Source organism: Trichechus manatus, unplaced genomic scaffold (assembly GCF_000243295.1).
Source record: "Trichechus manatus latirostris isolate Lorelei unplaced genomic scaffold, TriManLat1.0 scaffold00059, whole genome shotgun sequence".
NCBI lineage: Eukaryota > Metazoa > Chordata > Mammalia > Sirenia > Trichechidae > Trichechus > Trichechus manatus.
In genome coordinates, this window is record NW_004443995.1 from 14,801,689 (window position 1) to 14,825,311 (window position 23,623).

The window sequence follows — 23,623 nt, forward strand, 5'->3', positions numbered from 1 at the left end:
GTCAATTCTGTGATAGAAAAATAATAAGTTCAATTACTTTCGCTATTATAATGTAGCAAAGTTGATAGCATAAATATGGTTGTCTCCTTGATCAAATAGGACAAAGCCTTCTTTGACCTCTTCCTCAAGTCTCCTCTCAAAATAACCTTATGTTTAACACAAAGCTTCAAGAATTACTACTTTAGGGCCTATACTCCCTGCCAGCATCATTGTGTCTTTACAAGGAGTTCAGGAAAGCTGTATCCATAAAGATGGTAGAAGTTCCACTTTGGGGGAGATCTCTTTACCTTCTGAAGGTTGTGTGTCCAAATTGGCCCTTGAACCTAGGGCTGCTCTGACATAGCACCTGAGCTAGAGGCAAAGAATCTTCATCAGTTCTTCACATGACCCAGATGCCACATGCATTGGAGTTCATCATAGCCATGTATATCATCTCAGTAATGGTATACGTCTTAGTCATCTAGTGCTGCTATAACAGAAATACCACAAGTGGATGGCTTTCACAAAGAGAGGTTTATTCTGTCACAGTCCAGTAGATTACAAGTCCAAACTCAGGACGTCAACTCCAGGGGAACGCTTTCTCTGTTCGCTCTGGTGGAAGATCCGTGTCATCAATCTTCCCTTGGTCTGAGAGCTTCTCTGGGCAGGAACCTCAGGTCTAAAGCATGCGCTCTGCTCCTGGCACTGCTTTCTTGATGGTATGAGGTTCCCATGTGTCTCTGCTCCCTTCTCTCTTTTATATCTCAAAAGAGATTGGCTTAAGACACTATCCAATCTTGTATACCTCATCAGTATAACTGCTGCTAATCCATCTTATTAGATCATAGTGGCTGAATTTACAACACATAAGGAAATCACATCAGATTAAAAATGGTACACAATCATACAATACTGAGAATCATGACCTAGCCAAGTTGACAGATATTTTTGGGGGACACAATTCAGTCCATGACAGTATATTAATATATTTACACCTGAAACCTAGCTTTTGAGGCCTTGGAAGGATTGTTTACCATCCCTAAGCTTCAATTTCTTTCTCTATAACATGGGTGTAATGATATCACATATTTCTTTGAGCTGTCAGAACTCAAGGAGATAATGCATAATAAAACAGTGAGCACAGAGTATAATAGGTGCTCAACTTATATATTAGTTCTTATTATAATTAATATACCTCTGATTGGGGAGATACTTTTTCTGTCATGTTTTCCATGCTCACAATAACAATTTTACATTTTTAAGGCCAGAGCTAGATTGGCTATTGTATCTATTTTCCTCCAGTGAGGTAAATGTTAAAAGAATTGATTCTTTAGGACCCTGCCAATCACTGTCATTTGTCACATTATCATTTGTTTCTAATTCTTTAGAGGTTATTTATACAAAATGATAAATTTCAAATGCTTCGGAGACATAATCTTGAAATGATCAGAGTGATTATGAGAAAAAAGACCATAGGGTCACTAACAAAAAATTCAAGATAAATAATGAGAATTTTTCTTTTCTTTCCTCCCAATCTGAATTTTTGAATTTCTAGAAATTCTCTTAAAATTACCATTCTGCTAATGAAGTGAACTTTTGAATAATCAAAGAGTTTACTTTATCCTATACCAAAAAACCAAACCCATTGTCATCCAGTTGATTCAGACTCATAGCCACCCTATAGGACAGAGTAGAACTGTCCCATAGGGTTTCCAAGCAGTGGCTGGTGTATTCGAACTGCTGACCTTTTGGTTAGCAGCCAAACGCTTAACCGCTGTGCTACTGGGACTCCCTTTATCCTATACAAAAAAATAAATTTTAATAAAAATGGGAATTAGTTTACCACTTGGGTAATTTACGTATTAATTGACAATTATTTTACTCAAGACTATCATTTATGCTATAAAATATTCTTTAACTCGTTGCATACATCCTCACGATAATTATGCAGTTTTTTAATAAGAAATAAATGATGTGTATGTTTCTCAACTTGTGCCTGTAGAGCAAAGCCATATCAATAAACAGGTTATGCAAGAGTTGACTCAGCTCAGCTTCAAGGCATAAAGTACTGCACCAATTGACTTCATTGGTTTTCAGAAGACTCCTTATACCAATGTCACTTTATTGGTCTCAAGCAACCCACCATCAAATCCCACTGTTGGGAGGATGGTCTGCCATGGCCTCTGTGCCTCCCATTCAGCTCGGCTAATCAAAGGCGTTGGGTCTGGAACATTCTCTGATATTGAAGGTTGCAAACTGGGTTTCTGTCTATTTCTCAGTGTCTTCTCCTTATAAGGCAATTTCCCTGATAAGGACCAAAGAAGGAGTAAGACAAGTGTGCTCAGCATAGAGCTGGTGAATGTGCCATGGTTCTAAGTTGAGCTACTGTCATTGGTTCTGGGCTTCCTCTAGTGAAAGAGAAGTGATCACCAGGAATCGTCAAACAATAGCTGGAGCACAAGCCTATTTGCAGGAAATCATAAACTTGTAGGATGCTTTGTCTTAATGTCAGTGTCTTCATACCTAGAACCTGTGAATATATTATGTGACATAGCAAAGGGGAAGTCAGGTTGCAAATGCAATAAATGTTGCTAATCAGATGACCTTGCAATGGGGAAATTATCCTAATGGGCCTGATGTAATCACGCAGGTCCTTAAAAGTGGAAGAAGGCAACCGAAGAGGAAGAACTAGAGAGATGGCAGAGTGAAAAGGACTTGGTCTGACTTTGCTGACTTTGAAGATGGAGAAATGGGGCCATGAGGCAAGGAATGCAGGCGGCCTCTAAAAGTTGGACGATACAGGGACACATAATCTCCCCTAGACCCTACAGAAGGAACACAGTGCTGCCGACACCTTGATTTCAGCCTAGTGAAACCATTTAGGACTTCTGACTCCCAGAACTCTAAGATAATTATTTGTGTTGTTTTAAACACTAAGTTGGTGGTAACTTGTTACAGCAGCAATGGGAAATGATTACAGTTGACAAATATTTATTGAGCATCTACTCTGGGCCCTGGCAAATGGGGTACCTTTGGAAGGGAAATTTTGAGAGAGGCATCGCTAAAGAAGGGTCTGAGAGGAAATGTCTAGGAAACAATCTTTAGGCCAGGGACCTAGTCTCTTTAAAGTCCTTTTCATTTGTCTTTATCTTTCTAAGGCTTTCAGGAATTGCTTTCCTCTTGCAAAAATTTGGCATTTTCTGCAGAGAATTTTTTTCCTTGGAAATATTGGTCTTTACAAAAGTAAATGAAGTAAAAAATATGGAATTTTAGGTATATCTAAGTAATCATACTTGATATTTGATTGTTTAGCATCTTTTAAATGAATATAAAACTGATTTTATGCCATTAAGTAGCATTTTGTTTTTACTTTGAAAGTTCAGATAAAGTATGTTCCCACAGAGTTTTAATCTTTCCTCTTTTCTTTTGCCTTGCTCCCAGGAATAGGAGATGTACCTCTCTGGCTACTTGTCGATGCTCCATTGAATAAGGAATTCTTTGTTCTTAGCCAAGGAAATTGTTCGTGGGAAATGCTGGAAAGACTAAAGATTTCCTGGAAGCTCACTGAAGCGGGATCTTATGAAACATAAAACATAGTACATGAAACCAAAATTAAAAAAAAAAAAAAAACCCGTTGCCATCGAGTCAACTCCAACTCATAGTGACCCTACAGTACAGAGTAGAACTGCCCCCATAGGGTTTCCAAGGAGCGGCTGGTGGATTTGAACTGCTGACATTTTGTTTTTGTTTTTGTTTTCCTTTTGTTACCAACCCTATGACATGTCAACACTCTCCCTTCTCAAACTTGGGTTCCCTATTACCAGCTTTCCTACCCCTTCCTGCCATCTAGTGCTTGCCTCTGGGTTGGTGTGCCCACTTAAGTCTTGTTTTGTTTTATGGGCCTGTCTAATCCTGGATGAAGGGTGAACCTCAGGAGTGACTTCATTACTGAGCTAAAAGGGTGTCCAGGGGCCATACTCTCAGGGTCTCTGTCAGGCCAGTAAGTCTGTCCTTTTTTGTGAGTTAGAACTTTGTTCTACATTTTTCTCCAGCTCTGTCCCGGACCCTCTATTGTGATCTCTGTCAGGGCAGTCAGCTGTGGTAGCCGGGTACTATCTAATTGTGCTGGACTCAGTCTGGGGGAGGCTGTGGTAGTTGTGGTCCATTAGTCCTTTGGACTAATCTTTCCCTTGTATCTGTAGTTTTCTTTATTCTCCCTTGCTCCCGAAGGGGTGAGACCAGTAGAGTACCTTAGATGGCCGCTCACAGGCTTTTAAGACCTCAGATGCTACTCACCAAAGTAGAATGTAGAATATTTTCTTTATAAACTATGTTATGCCAATTGCGCTAGATGTTCCCTGAGACCATGGTCCGCAAGGCCCCAGCCCAGTAATTCGGTCCCTCAGGGAGTTTTGATGTGTCTATGGAGCTTCCATGACTTTGCCTTGTACAAGTTGTACTAGCTTCCCCAGTATTGTGTACTGTCTTACACTTCACCAAAGTTACCACTTATCTATTGTCTAGTTAGTGTTTTTCCTTCCCCGCCCTTGAACTGCTGACCTTTTGATTAGCAGCAAGCTCCTAATCACTATGCCACCAGGGCTCCTGAGAAGGGTGAAAACTGTACTCATCATGTAACACAGTCATACTTTCCCATAAGCTTCTAACAATATTGTGTTCTTCTACAAACCGGGCTTAAAATGCTTTTACTTATTGTGCTTACCGGAGATGACGTTAAGTTTGTCTTGTGCTGTGTTTTTGTTTGTTTGTTTTTGTTTTTTGGTATGTTTTTAAGGAATAAAAATCTTTTAAGAAATATGCTCAGGAGGCATGATGCTAAGAGTACCTGCTTTGGAATAGAGATCCTTCATGACAATATAGCCCTGCCACTTAGTAGCTATGAAATCTTAGACAAGTTTCTTAAATGACCACTGTCTCAATTTCTTCCTCTGTAAGTGACTATAGAGATAAAGCACATACTTTTCAGAGCTGTTGTATGAATTATATTAAATACATATATAAGACCCCATGGCATGTTAGAAGCACTGAATAAATGGTGAGTGGATGGCAGGGTGGGTGTGTGGATGGTAGCTTATGGGGAAGGAGAAAGATCATTGCATTCAGGTGATCTGGTCATATCCTGCTAGCTGTGTGACCTTCAGCCTCTCAGAAGATGAGCTCATTCATCTCCAAAAGGGAAACAATATTATCCATCTCACAAGCTTATTTTGAGGCTTAAATAAGCCATGTCTGTGAAAGCATGATGCCTTGCAAAATTGTAATTGAATAAGAATCTGTGTAATAAATGATTATAATTATATGTCAATACCATAATTATATGTCAATACCACAATTTGAGTATGTCATAAATATAGAGAAACATCTTAACCTACTCAGTGGTTTTTAATCGTCCACAAGTGTTTATGAAACAATCTTATACACAATGTAAAAAGGCACAAATCTTTCCCTCTGCTGCAGGGCACTAGTTTTTCTTGTGCTTTCTCCCAGTAGTATTCCTGTATCTTCTGCTGGATTCTGAAATAAATGTGTCTTCCAATTTATAACGGGTGCATAAATCTCTCATGGCTCCAGAAAGGAATTAGGTTTTGTTCCTTTCCTTAATGTAAAGTGAGAAACATGTATTGAGCAGTAATTCTTTGTTTTTCTCACCTTTGTTCAGGGAAAAATAAGAAATTAAATGTATCCCAGTAGAGAGACTTAGTATTGATAAAGTAGCACTTTGTCTCATTAGAAGGTAGTTTGGGGCTCACTTACTTTCACCTGAGGACCACTACTGATGCAAAAGAAGGGAAACCTGCCACTTCAGCTAGCTGCTGTTTGGTTCACACAGCCTGGACACCTTCCTGCTTCTCATGTAACGGAGGGGAAGTGAACCCGAGGGCCTGCAATCCACTTCATCACTTATATTGAGGATATGTCGAGTCCTGTTTGTAACTGCCAGCTTGTTTTTGTTGTTTTAAACCAAACGCTCAGCCTTGGGGAAAACACTCAGCCTTGAAAAAACCTGACCTGAAGAATTATCTCTTTCATTTTAGCAACCCGATCACCTTTCTTGGTGTGTATTTGGGAAGGCTGAGTCTGTGTCTATTCTCAATATCTGCTTTCAGGGAAGAAAGAGAAAAGAAGCCTCCATACAAGGGATGAAAAACATAGTTCAGTTGGGTCAGAATGTGGTTTAAAGCAGGGGTGGATTAACCAGTAAGCAAGAAATGCATGGGCTTACATTAAGCAAGGTAAGCACAAGGAAGCCCGTGCAAACCTTGTTGATTAGGTAATCCGCCCTGGTTAAGAATAGATACCCCTGCAATGGAGTCCCTGGGTGCCTCAAATGGTTAAGTGTTTGACTACTAACTAACGAGTTGGTGGTTCAAATCTTTCCAGAGCTGCCTGGAAAGACAGGCCTGGTGATCTGCTTCCAAAAGGTCACAGTCTGAAAGACTCTATGGGGCATAGTTCTACTCTGTAAAACGTAGGGTTGCCATAAGGCGGAATCCACTCTATGACAACTGGTTTGTTGGCTTTTGTTTGTTTTTTTTTACCCTTGCAACACACATGATTCAAGAAAAACTCCTTCCCAGACCACTGCATTCATTCCCAGAAAGGAAAACAATGCCTGCTGATCTCTTATGTGGAAACTGTAGATAAAGGAACTCATCCCAGGCACATAAATCCTGCCTGTGGTTTCTCTGCATGTCTCACTTCAACAAGTAGGCAGAAGCAAAAAGCAGCAATAGAAAACAGTAACTTTTTTAAGAGAAGTTTGAAATCTGGGGGGAAAAATAGGATAAGTGAAGGGTAAGGACAAAGCCAGAGAGACTGAGGGGAAATTTGCAACATAGACTATACTGGACCTAAGCTTTTCAGTTCCCTTCAGATTCCTGACCCTTCCTGAAAGAAATGCTTGCATCTATTATTAATGTTTGCTCAGTTGCTTTAAACTCAGTTTCATGGATTTCACAGCCCATAGAACCCTGCTGTATCAATCCTATGAACGTCGCCTTTGCTAGAGCAAGACTTCTAAGTTCAGCTCTTCCTCCCACCTGCCCACCTCCTGATGGTCATATGGTCTTAGAAAAATTAAATATAAGCCCCTAGGGCCACAAGGGTCTCCTGCTGATGTGGAGAGGTGTGGCCAGCGCTTGTCATTCATTCATGAATTCATTCAACAAATACTTATTGAGAGCCTATTTTGTGCCACGCATTGTTCTAGATGTTAGGGATCCAGCAGTGGAAAAGGTAATCAAAAATCATTGCTCAGTATCTAGGTCAATTGGCATAACAAAGTTTATTAAGAAAATGTTCTGCATCCCACTTTGGTGAGTGGCATCTGAGGTCTTAAAAGCTAGCTAGTGGCCATCTAAGATGCATCAATTGGTCCCAACCCACCAGGACTAAAGGAGAATGAAGAACACCAAAGTAACAAGGAAAATATTATCCCAGGAGACAGAAAGGGCCACATAAACCGGAGACTCCATCAGCCTGAGACCAGAAGAACTAGATGGTGCTCAGCTACCACCAATGACCGCCCTGACAGGCAACGCAACAGAACAGCCCCTGATGGAGCAGGAGAAAAGTGGTGTTCAGAATTCAAATTCTAGTAAAAATATCAGACTTAATGGTTTGACTGACCCTGGAGGGACCCTGGAAGACATGGCCCCCAGACTCTCTGTTGGCCCAGAGCTGAAATCATTCCTGAGGCCGACTCTTCAGGCAAAGATTAGACTGGACTATGGGACATAAAGTGATACTCGTGATGAGTTTACTTCTTAGCTCAAGTAGATACATGAGACTAAATGGGCAGCTCCTGTCCAGAGGTGAGCTGAGAAGGCAGAGAGGGTCAGGAGCTGATTGAATGGACACGGGAAATCCAGGGTGGAAAGGAGGAGTGTGCTGTCACAGTATAGGGAGAGCAACTAGGGTCACATAGCAATGTGTGTATAAATTTTTGTATGAGAAACTGACTTGAATTGTAAACTTTCACTTAAAGCACAATAAAAAAAGAAAAAAATCATTGTTCAGTTAAATATTGTGTGATCTCACTTATATGAAAAACCTAGAACAGACAAATGTATAGAGATCAAAGTTAAATAGTGGTTATCAAGGACAGGAGGGAGGCAGAAAGGGGAATCACTGTTTAGGAAGCTTTAAGTTTCTCTTAATGGTGATAGTAAATTTGGCAACAGATATTGGTGATGGTTACACAACACGATTGATGTAACTGGTATCACTGAATGGTACACATGAAAGATGTTGAACTGGCAAGTGTTATTTATATTTTTACAACAATAGAACAAATCCTTGTTCACATGGAGCTTGCATCTAGTGAAATAGTATATACTATGTCAGATGGTGAAGGGTGCAATAAAAAGATAAAGCAGAAAAGTGAGAGAAGGATTGTTGTGGGCTGGTTGAAATTTAAAATATGTTGGTCAAGGAAGATCTCACTGATGGGTGACATTTGAGTAAAGATCGTAAAAGAAGCATGAGCCTAGTAGTTATCTAGACAAACGGCATTCCAGGCAGAGGGTGTACAAGGTGAAAAGGTCCTGAGGTGAGTGCAAGTCTAGGTTTGTTTGAGGAGCAACAAGGAAGCCAGAAAGAGTGAAGGAGAGAGTTGAAGGAGATGAGGCCAGAGAGGGAGAAGGATCGATCATGTAGGTCATTGTTGACTGTTTGTCTTAGTAAGATGGGAAACAATTAGAGGACACTGAGCAAAGGACTATTATGAATTGACTTCTATTTTAACAGGTCTGGCATGGACACTGACTTTCTTTTATGACGTGTCTATTACCATTAAGTGTCTAATGAAAGTAAAGGAGAGGACAATTGGGGCATGCCTAGACTAGTAGTGAAGAGTTCTTAGGTAAAGAAATACTCTTCTGGTTGAGAGATAGCAAGGATACTAAGAGTCTCTCTACATTAAGAGCCAGTGCTATGGGTGTCCAATAGCTCAGAAACAAACTTGAAAGGGAAATATGTTACTCTTCTATGAACAGGCACAGGTACCCGACTTCAAAATGAATATCTGAGAATACAACATTGTAAGCAGAAAGTCTGAGTCTTAAGAAAATTCTCAGTTTGAGCACCTGGTTGCTAGAGGTGTGGCCTATCCTGGAGGAGCTTCATGATATAAGAGCCCAGATGACTTCTTTGATGCTAAATCCCATGAATGGTATCTGATCTTCCTTACTTTGTCTTTCTGCAGCAGGACTGTTGACCTCTCCATTCTTGAAATTCTTCTTCTTTATTTTGTGGGACATCATCCTTCTCTTGTATTCTTCCTAACTCTAGCACTATTCCTATAGTATTTTAAAATTACAGATATTAAATAATTACCTGAAGCACAGAAGAACATCTACGTATATACATTTAGAATTTAAAATTTTCATATTTTATTCATGTATAACTGCTAAGTATCAAAATTTCAAAAGTTAAAGAAGTATTTAAAGGAAGTGTCTGTTTTATCAGTTTAGTAGGTGTCTTAATTATCTAGTGCTGCTATAACAGAAATACTACAAATGGATGGCTTTAACAAACAGAAATTTATTCTCTCACAGTTTAGGAGGTTAGAAGTCCAAATTCAGGTCACCAGCTCCAGGGGAAGGCATTCTCTCTCTCTTGGCTCTGGGGGAATGTCCTTGTCATCAATCTTCCCCCGGTCTAGGAGCTTCTCAACTCAGGGACCCTGGGTCCAAAGGACGTGCTCTGCTCCTAGTTCTACTTTCTTGGTGGTAGGAGGTTCCCTTGGGCTTCTTGGGCTGGTCCAGGATCTGCCCTGCTTGGACAAGTGTTGCAAAGTTCTTTATCTCTACCAATAAGTGTTTGAAGGCACCCCACTCCACCAGTAAGCCTCAGCTGGAAGACAGTCAGCTCTCTTCCTCCATGGGTCAGCTCCAGCACTGTCTTGCACTGTTCTCCTGATTCTGCTGCTCCATTTCTCTGCTGCTGCTTCTCACTGTCTGCACTGTCTCCTGTGTAACAGCTCTCCTTGCTTCCTTCTGAGTCCTCACTAGAATTGTCTTTGACGTCCATAATTCCACCAACAGTCTCTTCAGAGCAATCTAGGTTTTTACTATTAGACACTTTAAAACTCTTTCAGTCTCTATCCAGTCAAAGTTTCAAAACCATTTCCACATTTTAGGTATCTGTGAGAGCAGTGAGCCACTCTTCCAGTACCAAATTCTGCCTTAGTGATCTACTGCTGCTACAACAGAAATAACACAAGTGGATGGCTTTAACAATCAGAAATTTATTCTCTCACAGTCTAGTAGGCTAGAAGTCTGAATTCAGGGCGCGAGCTCCGGGGGAAGGCTTTCTCTGTCAGCTCTGGGGAAGGTCCTTGTCATCAATCTTCCCCTGGTGTAGGAGCTTCTCAGCACAGGGACCCTGGGCCCAAAAGATGTGCTCTGCTCCTGACATTACTTTCTTGGTGATACGAGGTCCCCCTGTCTCTCTCTTTTATATCTCAAAAGAGATTGACTCAAGATACAACCTAATCTTGTAGATTGAGTCCTGCCTCATTAACATCATAGAGGTAGAATTTACAACACATAGGAAAATCACATCACATGACAAAATGGTGGACAATCACACAATATGGGGAATCATGGACTAGCCAAGTTGACACACATTTTTGGAGGGGGGGGCACAATTCAATCCATAACACTAGGTAAACAATTTTTATGAACACAAATATTGAAATTCTACTCATAGGTTGAAAATTGATCGTAATTTTAGGAAATCTGTCTCATGACTGCAAAACAGTAGAACGTAAATTCTTCATCAAAAAAATAATGAGGCCAAATGTCTTATATTTTGAAGGGTACAGTCAGTTTAACAGGATTACAGGGACAAATGTATTAAATATATTCCAAGTTTAATAAATTTTGCCTCTGAAATTCAATGCATGTTGTTCTACACTCCTTCAGAATTCATTCTCATTTACACATCTGAATTATTGTGAATACAAGAGACATTTCTTCATTCCTGACTTTTCTTACACCCCTTTCAGCCCAGAAAAATAATATAGCTATCTTTCATTCTCTCCAGGCAAAGTAATTTAACAAATTAATTATGTGTCCTTAGTGACATCAAACTTAAAATAGCTGGCAGTACTTTAGAAGGTAATTTAGACCCACTCTGGCAAGGCTAATGAATGATGCCTTGCTCGTACTCAATGACATCCTCTATCCATGATGCTTTGTCTGCCAGGGCACACCATGACCCATATATTTCACTCATTTGAAAATAAATCAGCCTATTGTTAAATTTATAAAATCTATAAGAAGTTTTATAAGAGTCCATCTTTCCATTGTAATAGTGCTCAATTGTATTTTAAAAGCAATATTCAAGAAACAAATTAAATGAGGTAACTGTGCTATAGTTCTTTTAAAACTTTAAATCAAGTTTCAAGGCATAGATGTGTACCTCTCCATCAAATTTATCTAACATTTTTAAAAATTCTACAATTAGAAAAAACAAGTGTATGATAACATATTTAGGTGTATAGACATATATGTGTATGGATAAGTATAGGTGTGTACATATGTGTACATGGATAGAAGTATCTATATGTATGTATGCATACAGATATGTGTGCACACATATGTATTCATAGACAACACGGTTACAGATACTTCTCAGATATAACCAAACACCTTGTGTTTTCTGGCTTTTGAAGGCATAGGACCTTAGTATCACGTGACAACTCAATCAATTGGCATAATATACTTCTCAAAGTTCATGTTCTACATCCCAGTGAGGTGAGTACGTCTGGGGTCTTAAAAGCTTGCAAGCAGCCATCTAAGATACAACTATCGGTCTCTACTCATCAGGAGCAAAAGACAAAGACGGAAACCAAAGTCTCAGAGAAGAAAAAGGTCTACAAGGCTGATATCCTACAGGAGCCACGGCCTCATCTACCCTGAGATCAGAACTAGATGGTGCTAAGCTACCACTACCAAGCTTCTGATCATGGCCACAGTAGATGGACCCTGACAGATTAGGAGAAAAATGCAAAAATAGAACTCAAATTTTTAAAAAAGTCCGGACTTAAAGGACCAGTTGAGACTATTGCCCTGAGATACTCTTTAAACCTAGAAAAAATCTGTCCCCTGAGATCACCTTTAGGCAAAATAACAGATTGGGATACAAAAATAAAGGATATTACAAGTGAGCCCACAATTTGTCTGTCAGTTTGTCATACTGTGGTAGCTTCAATATTATTGTGATGCTGGAAGCTATGTGTCTTCGTTGTCTAGTGCTGATACAACAGAAATACCACAAGTGGATAGCTTTAACAAACAGAAATTTATTCTCTCACAGTCTAGGATTCTAGAAATCCAAATTCAGGGTGCCAGCTCCAGGAAAAAGCTTTCTCTCTCTGTCAGCTCTGGGGGAAGGTTCTTGTCATCAATCTTCCCCTGGGTCTGGGAGTTTCTCAGCACAGCAACCCTTGGTTCAAAGAACTCCACTCACAGCTCTTCTTGCTTAGTGGTGATGAGGTCCCTCTCCTGTCTGCTCATTTCTCTCTTTTATATCTCAAAAGAGATTGACTCAAGATACAATCTAATCCTGTAGATTGTGTTCTACCTCATTAACATAACTGCCTCTAATCCTGCCTTATTAACATCATAAAGGTTAGGATTTACAACACATAGGATAATTAAATCAGATCACAAAATGGAGGACAACCACATGATACTGGGAATCATGGCCTAGCCAAGTAGATGCACATTTTGGGGGAACATAATTCAATCCATAATACTATCCCACCAGTATTTCCAATACCAGCAGGGTCACCCATGGGGGATAGGTTTCAACAGAGCTTCCAGGCTAACACAGACTAGGAAAAAGGACCTGGCAGTCTGCTTCTGAAAACATTGGCCAGTGAAAATCTTAAGAATAGCAGCAGAAGTTATTTAAAGTACAACCGGGGAAGAGCTGCCTCCTCAAAGTAGAGTTGACCTTAATGACATGGATGGAGAAAAGCTTTCGGGACCTTCATTTGCTGATGTGGCAGGACTCAAAACAAGAAGAAATAGCTACAAACATCCATTAATAATAGGAACACGGGATGTATGAAGCACAAATCTAGGAAAATTGGAAATCGTCAAAAATGAAAAAAAAATTGGTCAAAGCGCAACCATTTCAGGAGGTAGCAAATGTCAAGAACTAGTGATATTGAAGGAAGAAGTCCAAGCTGCACTGAAGGCTTGGTGAAAAACAAGGGTCCAGGAATTGACGGAATGCCAATTGAGATGTTTCAACAAACCGATGCAGTGCTGGAGATGCTCACTACTCTATGCCAAGAAATTTGAAAGACAGCTGCCTGGCCTACTGACTGAACAAGATCCATATTTGTGCCCGTTCCAAGAAAAGTAATTCAACAGAATGCGGAAATTACTGAAAAATATCATTAATGTCACACAAACAATTTTTTTTCTGAAGATAACTCAAAAACAGTTGCAGCAGTACATCAACAAGGAACTGCCAGAAATTCAAGCCAGATTCAGAAGAGAATGTGGAATGAGGAATATCACTGTTGAAGTCAGATGGATCTTGTCTGAAAGCAGAGAATACCAGAAAGATATTTACGTATGTTGTATTGACTATGCAAAGGCATTCGACTTTGTGGCTCATAACAAATTATGAACAAGAATGCAAAGAATGGGAATTCCAGAACACGTAATTGTGCTCATATGGAACCTGTACATAGATTAAGAGGCAGTCATTTGAACAGAACAGGTGTATACTGCATGGTTTAAAAATCAGGAAAGGTATGCATCAGGTTTGTATTCTTTCACTGTATCTATTCAATCTGTATACTGAGCAAATAATCTGAGAAGCCGGACTATATGAAGAAGAACAACACGGAATCAGGACTGAAGGAAGATTTATTAACAATCTGAAATATGCAGATGACACAACCTTGCTTGCTAAAAGCCAAGAGGACTTGAAGCCCTTACTGATGAAGATCAAAGGCTAGAGTCATCAGTATGGATTACACCTCAACATAAAGACAACAAAAATATTCACAACTAGACCAATAAACAACAGCGTGATAAATGGAGAAAATGATGAAGTTGTCAAGGATTTCATTTTACTTGGATCCACAATTAACACCCATGGAAGCAGCAGTCAAGAAATCAAATGACATATTGCACTGGGTAAATCTGCTGCAAAAGACCTTTTAAAAGTGTTAAAAAGCAAAGATGTCACTTTGAGGACTAAGGTGAGCCTGACCCAAGCCATGGTATTTTCAATTGTCTTATATGCATGTGAAAGCTGGATAATGAATAAGGAAGACCAAAGAAGAATTGACACCTTTGAATTATGGTGTTGGTGAAGAATATTGAATATACCATGGACTGGCAGAACAACAAAGAAATCTGTCTTGGAAGAAGTACAGCCAGAATTCTCCTTCAAAAGATGTGCTTTGGACATTTTATCAGGAGGGATCATCCCTGGAGAAGGACATCATGCTTGGTAAAGTAGACTCAGCGAAAAAGAGGAAGACCCTTGAAGAGATGGACTGTGGGTACAACAATGGGCTCAAGCATAACAGTGATTGTGAGGATAGCACAGGACCAGGCAGTGTTTTGTTCTGTTGGACATAGGGTCACTATGAGACAGAACTGACTCAACAGCACCTAACAACAACAAAAAACAACAAGCTGTGGGTATGGTGCTCCATTAAAGACAAATTTATGTAAGATCAAAAAGTCAACAATCACTCTAAAGCAAAGATGAGAAGATAAGGAAGCAGGGAAACTAGAGTACCGGAAATGGAACCACCAGAACAGAATTAGAGAGAATGTGACACATTGTCAAAAATGTAACTAATGCCACCGAAGAATTTGTGTAGAAATTGTCAAATGGGAACCTAATTTGCTGTGTAAACTTTCACACATACATAAAAAATATATATATAATTTTTTTTTTAAATCTCCCACTAGAAATCCTGAATGGATTTTGTGTGTGTGTGTGTATTACCTCACTTTAAATTTTTCCCAGAACTTAAATAATCACTTATTTAGATACTGCACTAAATAGTAACATCTAATGCTGTACTATTTTCTTATTTTTTGTAGTTTATCTTTCTGAAAGAAATAGAGATTTACATGCACATCAGAAATATTTTTTATTAAAGCTGTTTTCTCCATATATTTAAAATCATTTTTTAGTTTTAAAAATTCTTCTTGATAGTAGGTGAGGGTAACCATTATAAAAATTCTTACACACATCTATTTTGTAACGTTTCTGATCAAACCCCTTCTTTAAACTCTGTAGATCTGGGCTCACTTAGTTTGGATCCATGGAAGGATCTCAGGGAGCTCAGAAACATTCTGAAAAATTGAGGTAGTAAGCATACTTTTCTAAAGAAATAATTCCTAATTCTCATCATATTCTAATAATATTGGTGATTTAAAATTTGAAGATTAAGATTTTTTGGCAAAGGAACAGAATTTATTTTTATTTATTCTGTACTGACACATTTCTGAATCCCTAAACTTATAATTTTGACCATTTCTATAAATTTGCTATATATTTTTACTCTTAATACAAGGACAAATTGATCTGCTGTGCACTCAATAGTTTTGTATAAAGTATGGTAGTCTTTGGTCTTTTGAATATATTCACCTAGTACTTTTATGAATCTTTCTTTACAACTGTAAATCTATATGTTTATTTTTATCTGTATTTACATGAAGTCTTTACGATTAATGAAATTTTTTATTTGATTATTATCATGTGTAAGCCACATGTATTAGTATCATAGCAGCTTACGATAGTCAGGAGTCTTTCATCCAAAGCAAAATCTCTTTCACTTCACCCTTGAGAGATGATCAGTTTTCAACCTTTAGATGTTTCCAGTGACAAGGAACTCTCTAGATTTTAAAAGAGTACTTATACATTGCTGGATAGCTTTAATTATTAGAAAGTTATCTCCTTTATAGAGTTCATGTTAAGGAATTTGAATTTTATCCTAAGGCTAAAAGGAAACTATTAAGAAGTTTTAATCAGGAAAACAACATGATCAGATTCATGTTTTCAAATATCCACTCTGAAGTGCAGAGAATGAACGAGAGCTAGAAAAATCAGTTAATAGGCTGTTAGGGTAAATAGGCTATTCAGGGAAAAGTTCTGGTGTGGTTTGAACAAGGTTGGAAAAAGAGATAGAAATGTTAGTGGTTTTTTTGTTTTTAGGAGGCAGAAATAATAGTATTTGGTGATTGGCTGGATTTAGAGGGGAAGAAAGGTAGGAAGGAGGACACCCAGACTTCAGAGCAGATACTGGTGCCATTCAAAGAGATGGAGAAATCAGAAGGGAAAGCAAGTCTGGAAAATCATGTTGAATTTGTGGTGACCAAGGGCCATCTATGAAGCTCAGATAAGAAATCTGGACTCAAGCGGTTTATTTTCAGAGTATAAGAATAAAAATGCAATTGAAACCATAAAAATGGAAGTGACTACACCTCAGTAATAAAAAGACAACCTAATTTTAAAATGGGCAAAGGACATAAATAAACGTTTCTTCAAATAAGATATACGAATGGCCAATAAAGCTCATGGAAAGATGTTCAACATCATTAGCCATCAGGGAAATGCAAATCAAAATGACAATGAGATACCACTTCACATCCACTAAGATGACTATAATCAAAAAGCAAATAATAACAAGTGTTGGCATGGATGTGAAGAAATTAAAATCTTCATTTGTTGCTGGTATAAATGTAAAATGGTGTAGCCACTTTGGAAAACAGTTTGTCAGTTCCCCACAAAGTTAAACATAGTTACTATATGACCCAGCAATTCTACTCCTAGGCGTAATACTCAAAAGAAGTGAAAAACTACATCCACACAAAAACTTGTACACAAACGTTCACAGCAGCATTATTCGTAACAGAAAAAAAAAAATGGAAACAACTTAAATGTCCGTAACTGATGAATGGATACATATAATGCGATCTAGCCATACAACGAAATATTATTAAACAATAAAAAAGAATGAAGTACTGATACACACTACAACATGACTGAACCCTGAAAACATTATGCTACGTGAAAAAAGCCAGTCTCAAAGGACCACATGTTATATAATTCCATTTATATGAAATGTCCAGAATTAGACAAATTTATAGAGGCAGAAAGTAGATCAGTGGCTGAGCATAGGGGAAAAGTGCAAGGAGTTGGGAAAATGGGGAGTGACTGCTATTGGATACAGGGTTTCCTTTGGGGGTGAGAAAAGTGTTCTGAAATTGATGTGGTGACAGTTGCACAACTCTGTGAATATACTAAAAACCATGGATTGTACACTTTGAATGAATTATATATGTTAAATATATGTCAAAGTCTTTAAAAGTGAATGAGATTGCTCTTATAAAATGTACAAACCGAAACAGTAAGAGAACCTTGGACAGACCACTGAAGAGCAATGATGGTTAAGAAATGGGCAGGGGAGGTGGAGGCCTCAGTGGAGACTAAGCAGAGTAGATTAAAAGGCCAAGGGGAAAAATAGCTACCAGTAGTTGTGCTGAAGCCATCTCCTGAAAGAACCAATTGTTAAATAATCAAGAATGGTGGGAGTACTTAAGGCCATGGTGGGAGTATTTACACCAAAGAAATTGGCACATGCTGCAAATCACGGTTTTAGTTTTTCAGAAAGCCAGTTTACCAGCACACCACTGGCAATAACTTAAACGGTGCTTAAGTGCCGAGCACTACTAAAATCATTTTATGTATGTTCACTCATTGAATCCTCACAACCACCAGAGATAGGTACTATTATTAACTATACTATTTTAACCACCAGGAAACTGAATCCCAAAGATGTTAAGGTCTTACCCAAGGTTATAGAGCTAATTAGTGACAGAGCCACGATTTGAGCCCAGACAGTCTGGCTCCAGACACCTGAAAAACAAGGAGAGTGCAGTGTCTTAGGTGCCCAGGAATGACAATGCTTCCAGAAAAGGATAATAGTCCATAGTGACAAATGCTGCTGAAAGGTCAAATAGTTAAATAAAGACTCACAAGTGTTCACTAGATTTAGCAAAAAATGAGTCATTGGTGACCTTGGCAAAAGCATCCTCAGTAGAATAAAAAAGATGTATATTTCTGTAATATGATAGAATATGAAGGATTAAAAATTTTTGTTGCCTCCTCAATTACCTCCTTCAGCAAACCTGGGTATTGTAAGCACTCCCTGACTGGAGTGGATGTATAGTCAGGAAAGGCTAAAGGAACAAAAAGTTAAGCCCACAAGTAACGCTAGGGAGATCACTGTTACCGGGTGAGGGGAGAACTGAAATGAGTGGAGACAAAAACAGTCTACAAATATGTAGTTTTCATAAGTAATGTAGGTGTAATGAGGAATCAGTAGGCATTCAAGGCACAACTAAGCAATTTTATCATGCCTTTTAAATTATAATTATCATGAATTTAAAGGAAACTAGAACTATTTACCATATGGAGCCCTGGTGGTACAGTGGTTAAGCATTCAGCTACTAACCAAAAGGTCAGCAGTTTGAATCCACCAGCCACTCCTTGGAAACAACATGGGAAGTTCTATTCTATCCTATAGGGTCGCTAGGAGTCTGAATCGACTCCACGGCAATGGATTTGGTTTTTGAATTTTATTTACTATATGCTCCTGAGAAAAGATTCTATCCACTATCTGTGGAAAAAAATCTATATCTGTATCAAGAGATATGTAGATAGAGATATTTACTCATGTTTTTGAAAAAAAATTCTTTTTTCTAATATGTGCCTGAACCCTTGCAAATTTTCAGTCTTGTTCCCAAATTAAAATTGTTGATGTTGTTAGATGCTATCGAGTCAGTTCCATCTCATAGGGACCCTATACACAACAGAACAAAACACTGCCAGTCCTGCACCATCCTCACAATCGTTGCTATGTTTGAGCCCAGTGTTACAGACACTGTTTAACCATTGTTGCAGCCACCATTTACCAATCATAGCAAGCACCAATAAAAGAAGAACTTGATAACATGAAATGTATAAAGTCAGTTATGTCTTAAGTATATAGAGTGAAACCTGTGAGAGCCAGAACTGGATGGGACTGCCATGTTTTTCCGTATCTCACAAGTTCTCCACCTGTGCCAGGGTGCAGTCTTACCACTTTTCTATCACTCATTTTAGTGGAAAATATTTAATTTTCCTTCTCTGACAGGTTTCTGCCTTATACAGGTTCTGGCTTTCACAGGTTCTACTGCTTATCAGCAATTATATTGAAGCAGATAATCATAAGATCTTAGAGCCTTGATTGGCAAAATTTTAGATATTATTTATGTGGTAGGTACAAGTCATTCAATAGCCTTCAAAATTATCATTTTCTTTGGTCTAGTAATACAACTAATGAAAGAAGGAAACAATTTAAAACACCAAAAATAATTTGTTGGTAAAAAATAGTAAAAATTTGCAAAAAAACCAAATACGCTAAATATTTTCATTTGACCCACAAGATATTCCCTACCTTTCTGCACCCTGCTCTGTGCAATGGGAGACTGACCTATTTAAACTTCTTCAATATCTCCCTTCTTCCCTGGCTTTAGATTGTGTCTAGTCAACTGGTGGCACAGTGGTCAAGAGCTAACCAAAAGGTCAGCAATTTGAATCTACCAGCCACTCCTGGGAAACCCTACGGGGCAGTTCTACTCTGTCCTATAGGGTCACTGTCTTAGTCATCTAGGGCTACTATAATAGAAATACCACTAGTGGTTGGCTTTAACAAAGAGAAATTTATTATCTCACAATCTAGTAGGCTACAAGCCCAAATTCAGGGTGCCAGCTCCAGGGGAAGGCTTTCTCTCTGTTGGCTCTGGAGGAAGGTCCTTGTCATCAATCTTACCCTGGACTAGGAGTTTCTCAGTGCAGGGACCCCAGGTCCAAAGGCTGCACTATTCTCCTGGCTCTTGTTTCTTGGTGGTATGAGGTCCCCATGTCTCTCTGCTTCCTTCTCTCTTTTACATCTCAGAAGAGATTGGCTCAAGACACAATCCAGTCTTGTAGATTGAGTCCTGCCTCATTAACATAACTACCACTAATCCCATCTCTATAACATCATAGAGATAGAATTTACAACACATAGGAAAATCACAGCAGATGACAAAATGATGGACAATCACACAATACTAGGAATCATGACCTAGCCAAGCTGACACATATTGTTGGTGGGGACACAATTCAATCCATGACAGTTGTTATGAGTCAGAATCAATCCGATGGTAACAGGTTTGGTAACCAACAGGAGGCAGAAGAAGAGGATTGATCAGACAGTAGGAAAAGAGTAAGATTGGGCTATTTACTGTCTTGATCTCTCCCTTTTGGGTCTCCAAGTGTTAGCTGAATTTATGTGTCCCTCTAACCAGGGCCCTATCTCCAGGTAAAGGAGCTTTCTCCATATAGCTGTTCTTTCTAGGTTCTGGTATCACTTCCCTCCACTTGTACCATTGCCAGCTTCAGAGTACTGCACCATCCCTTGTTTCCCTGACCCCTGCCCATAATCTTTGTAAATAATATCTCTATTAAAAATCCTCTGCCAAGGATACAGAGAAATAGGAATTCTCATTCATTGCTGTGGGAATGTAAAATGGTGCAGCCACTTTGGAAGATAGTTTAGCAGTTTCTTACAAAACTAAACATAAGTTTACCATACAACCCAGCAACTGTACTCTTAGGTATTCACCCAACTGATCTGAAAATGTATACGCTCATAGATACCTGCACATGAATGTTTAGAGTGGCTTTATACATAATTACCGAAAACTGAAAGCAATGAAGATGTCCTTCAAAAGGTGAGTGGATAAATTACAGAGAAGAGACAATTAAACAAATGGATGGTGGATGGTGAGAGCCTGATAAACAGTTGTGCATTCATATAATGGAATATTATTCAACAATAAAAATAAACGAGCTATGAAGCCACGAAATGACATGGAGAAATTTTAAACGCATATTACTAAGTGAAAGAAACCAGTCTGAAAGAGCTATATATTTTAAGATTCCAATTATATGACATTCTGGAAAAAGGTAAAACTATAGAAAGAAGGAAAAAGACCAGTGGTTGCCGTGGATTGGGGGGGCGGATAATTAGGCTAATCCCAGGGGGTTTAGGTAAATGAAACTATTATCTGATAATGTAATTGTGGATATATGACACTATGAATTTGTCAAAACCCGAAGAACTATACAACATAAAGAGTGAACTTTAATGTGTGAAAATGTAAAAACAATTATGCAGAAAGTCAAAGGGTCCCAGAAAGGAATACAGGTAGTTTCCTTCCTGGAACAAGAGAATCTAACTGTATTAGAAATATATGAAAAAACTTCAGTGAAGAAGACCATGGGGAAAGCTGCTGACCTAAATAACTTTGGAAATAAGTGGAATCTGTAAGACTAAAGACAGAAGAAATTGCACATAATTGCTGTACTCTAGTTGAAATAGTTGTTTTCCATAGAGGTATGGATAAACAATTCTGATACTGCTACTTATGTATACTGGAATTGAAGAATTAAGTAAATGGATGGTGGATGGTGGGAGCCAGATTTCTCACTGTTGGAGTGGGAATTTATACATAAGCAAAGGGAGGAGGTTAGAATAATTCATGTGGTAATGGATTAAAATTGAAGATATAACAAATAAGGTTAAACTGTTCCCCTTCCACCCATCACACCCAGGCTCTGTGAATTCCGGATAAGACATTCTGTGTAGCAGCTCAAGGCTGTCTTACTGCTTCTCTGCTCAAGGCCACTTCACTACCCACCAGCCGCCCCCTCCCTCCATTTGGACATGAACAATAAGCCGCAAAGCTGTCCTTAGATAAACTTCATGTGTCATAATCCCCAGCTGCCCCACACGCTCCCAGCTGCCATATTGCACCCCCACTATACCCCCATATATATTAATCAGTTCCTGAAATTGACCACCTATTCCCAGAAACTTCATGAATTATGCATAAGTTCCCTATACCAAACTTTATAACCACCCTAGAATCTCCAACTTCGGGGAGCTTGATTTGAGATATCGTCTTTGCTTGACTGGCTTGCAATAAAGTCTACTTTCTCTTTCTCAAGGGCCTCTCAATTGACTCAACGGGTTGCACCAGGCAGGACCCATTCTCACTGGGTTACGAAGATATCAGTATGAACTCATGTTTAGCTTACTGTAGATTGTCATGGATTGGATTGTGTCCTCCAAAACTATGTGTATAAATTTGACTAGGCCATGATTCCCAGTATTGTGTGATTTTCCACCATTTTGTCATCTGATATGATTTTCCTATGTGTTGTAAATCCCATCTCTATGATGTTAATGAGATAGGATTAGAGGCAGTTATGTTAATAAGGCAGGATTCAATCTATAAGATTAGATTTTGTTTTAAGCCAATCTCTTTCGAGATATAAAAGAGAAAAGCTAGCAGAGAGATATGTGGACCTCATACCACCCAGAAACAAGAGCCAGGTGAACAGCAAGTCCTTTGAACCTGAGGTCCCTGTGCTGAGAAGCTCCTCGACCAGAGGAAGATTGACGACAAGGACTTTCCTCCAGAGCCAACAGAGAGAAAGCCTTCCCTTGAAGCTGACGCCCTGAATTTGGAATTGTAGCTTACTCTACTGTGAGAGAATAAATTTCTCTTTGTTAAAGCCATCCACTAGTGGTATTTCTGTTAAAGCAGCACTAGATAATTAAGACATAGATGCAGATGGTTACATACAGAAATGGATAGAGATGTGTAAATACATGGGTTAGGATACACATATGTTTTCTTGCTCTGTCAGCTGAAAAGACCAAGAAGTAACAATACCCAGTAGCAATTAGCACACTTAGTGTCCATATCTTGGTTTCTAATACCATTTTCCAATTAAAAAAACCAGAGTTATCTAGAGAAATGGCTGATTCTAGGACTGGGGCAGAGAAAATACAAGATGAGCCTGTAGGATCTAAGGTACCATAACATTAGAAAGTGCTTAAAACAAAAGGATGGGAGCATGTGGTCACACAGAAGCCAATGTGAAATAGCTCCCAAAGGCCAAAGCCAGAACAATTTGAGCAACAAAATAAATGAAATAACAGTGAGTTTTAACCTAAGCTATAAAATATCTATGAATCTATGCTTATATAAGTAAATTATCAGATAAATAAATAAATGTAGGAGAGGAAACAAATCTGTTTGTGAAAGAATTCCAAATAATTTATATAGATACTCCACCCTCAAGGGAATCTCTATATAAATCCCCACTCCTTAAGTGTGGGCTATACGCAGTGACACCCTTCTAAAGAGTATAGTACGGAAAGGGGAAAGTTAACTTTATAATGGAGAAATCTGACAAACACTACTTCAGCCAAGTGACCAAGATAAGTACCAACAATGATAATCATACTGATAGTATGTACCTTTGATATGATGTGATGAAAATGGCACTTCACCTCTGTGGTTTTCCTCTCTGAAACCCATACTTACTTACTTACCCATTGCCATTACCCATTGTCAATTCTGACTCATAGTCCCAGTCTAATCATAAGAAAAATATCAGATAAATTTGGATAGAGGAACATTCTACAAAATACTTTATCAGTACTCCTCAAAACTGTCAAGATCAT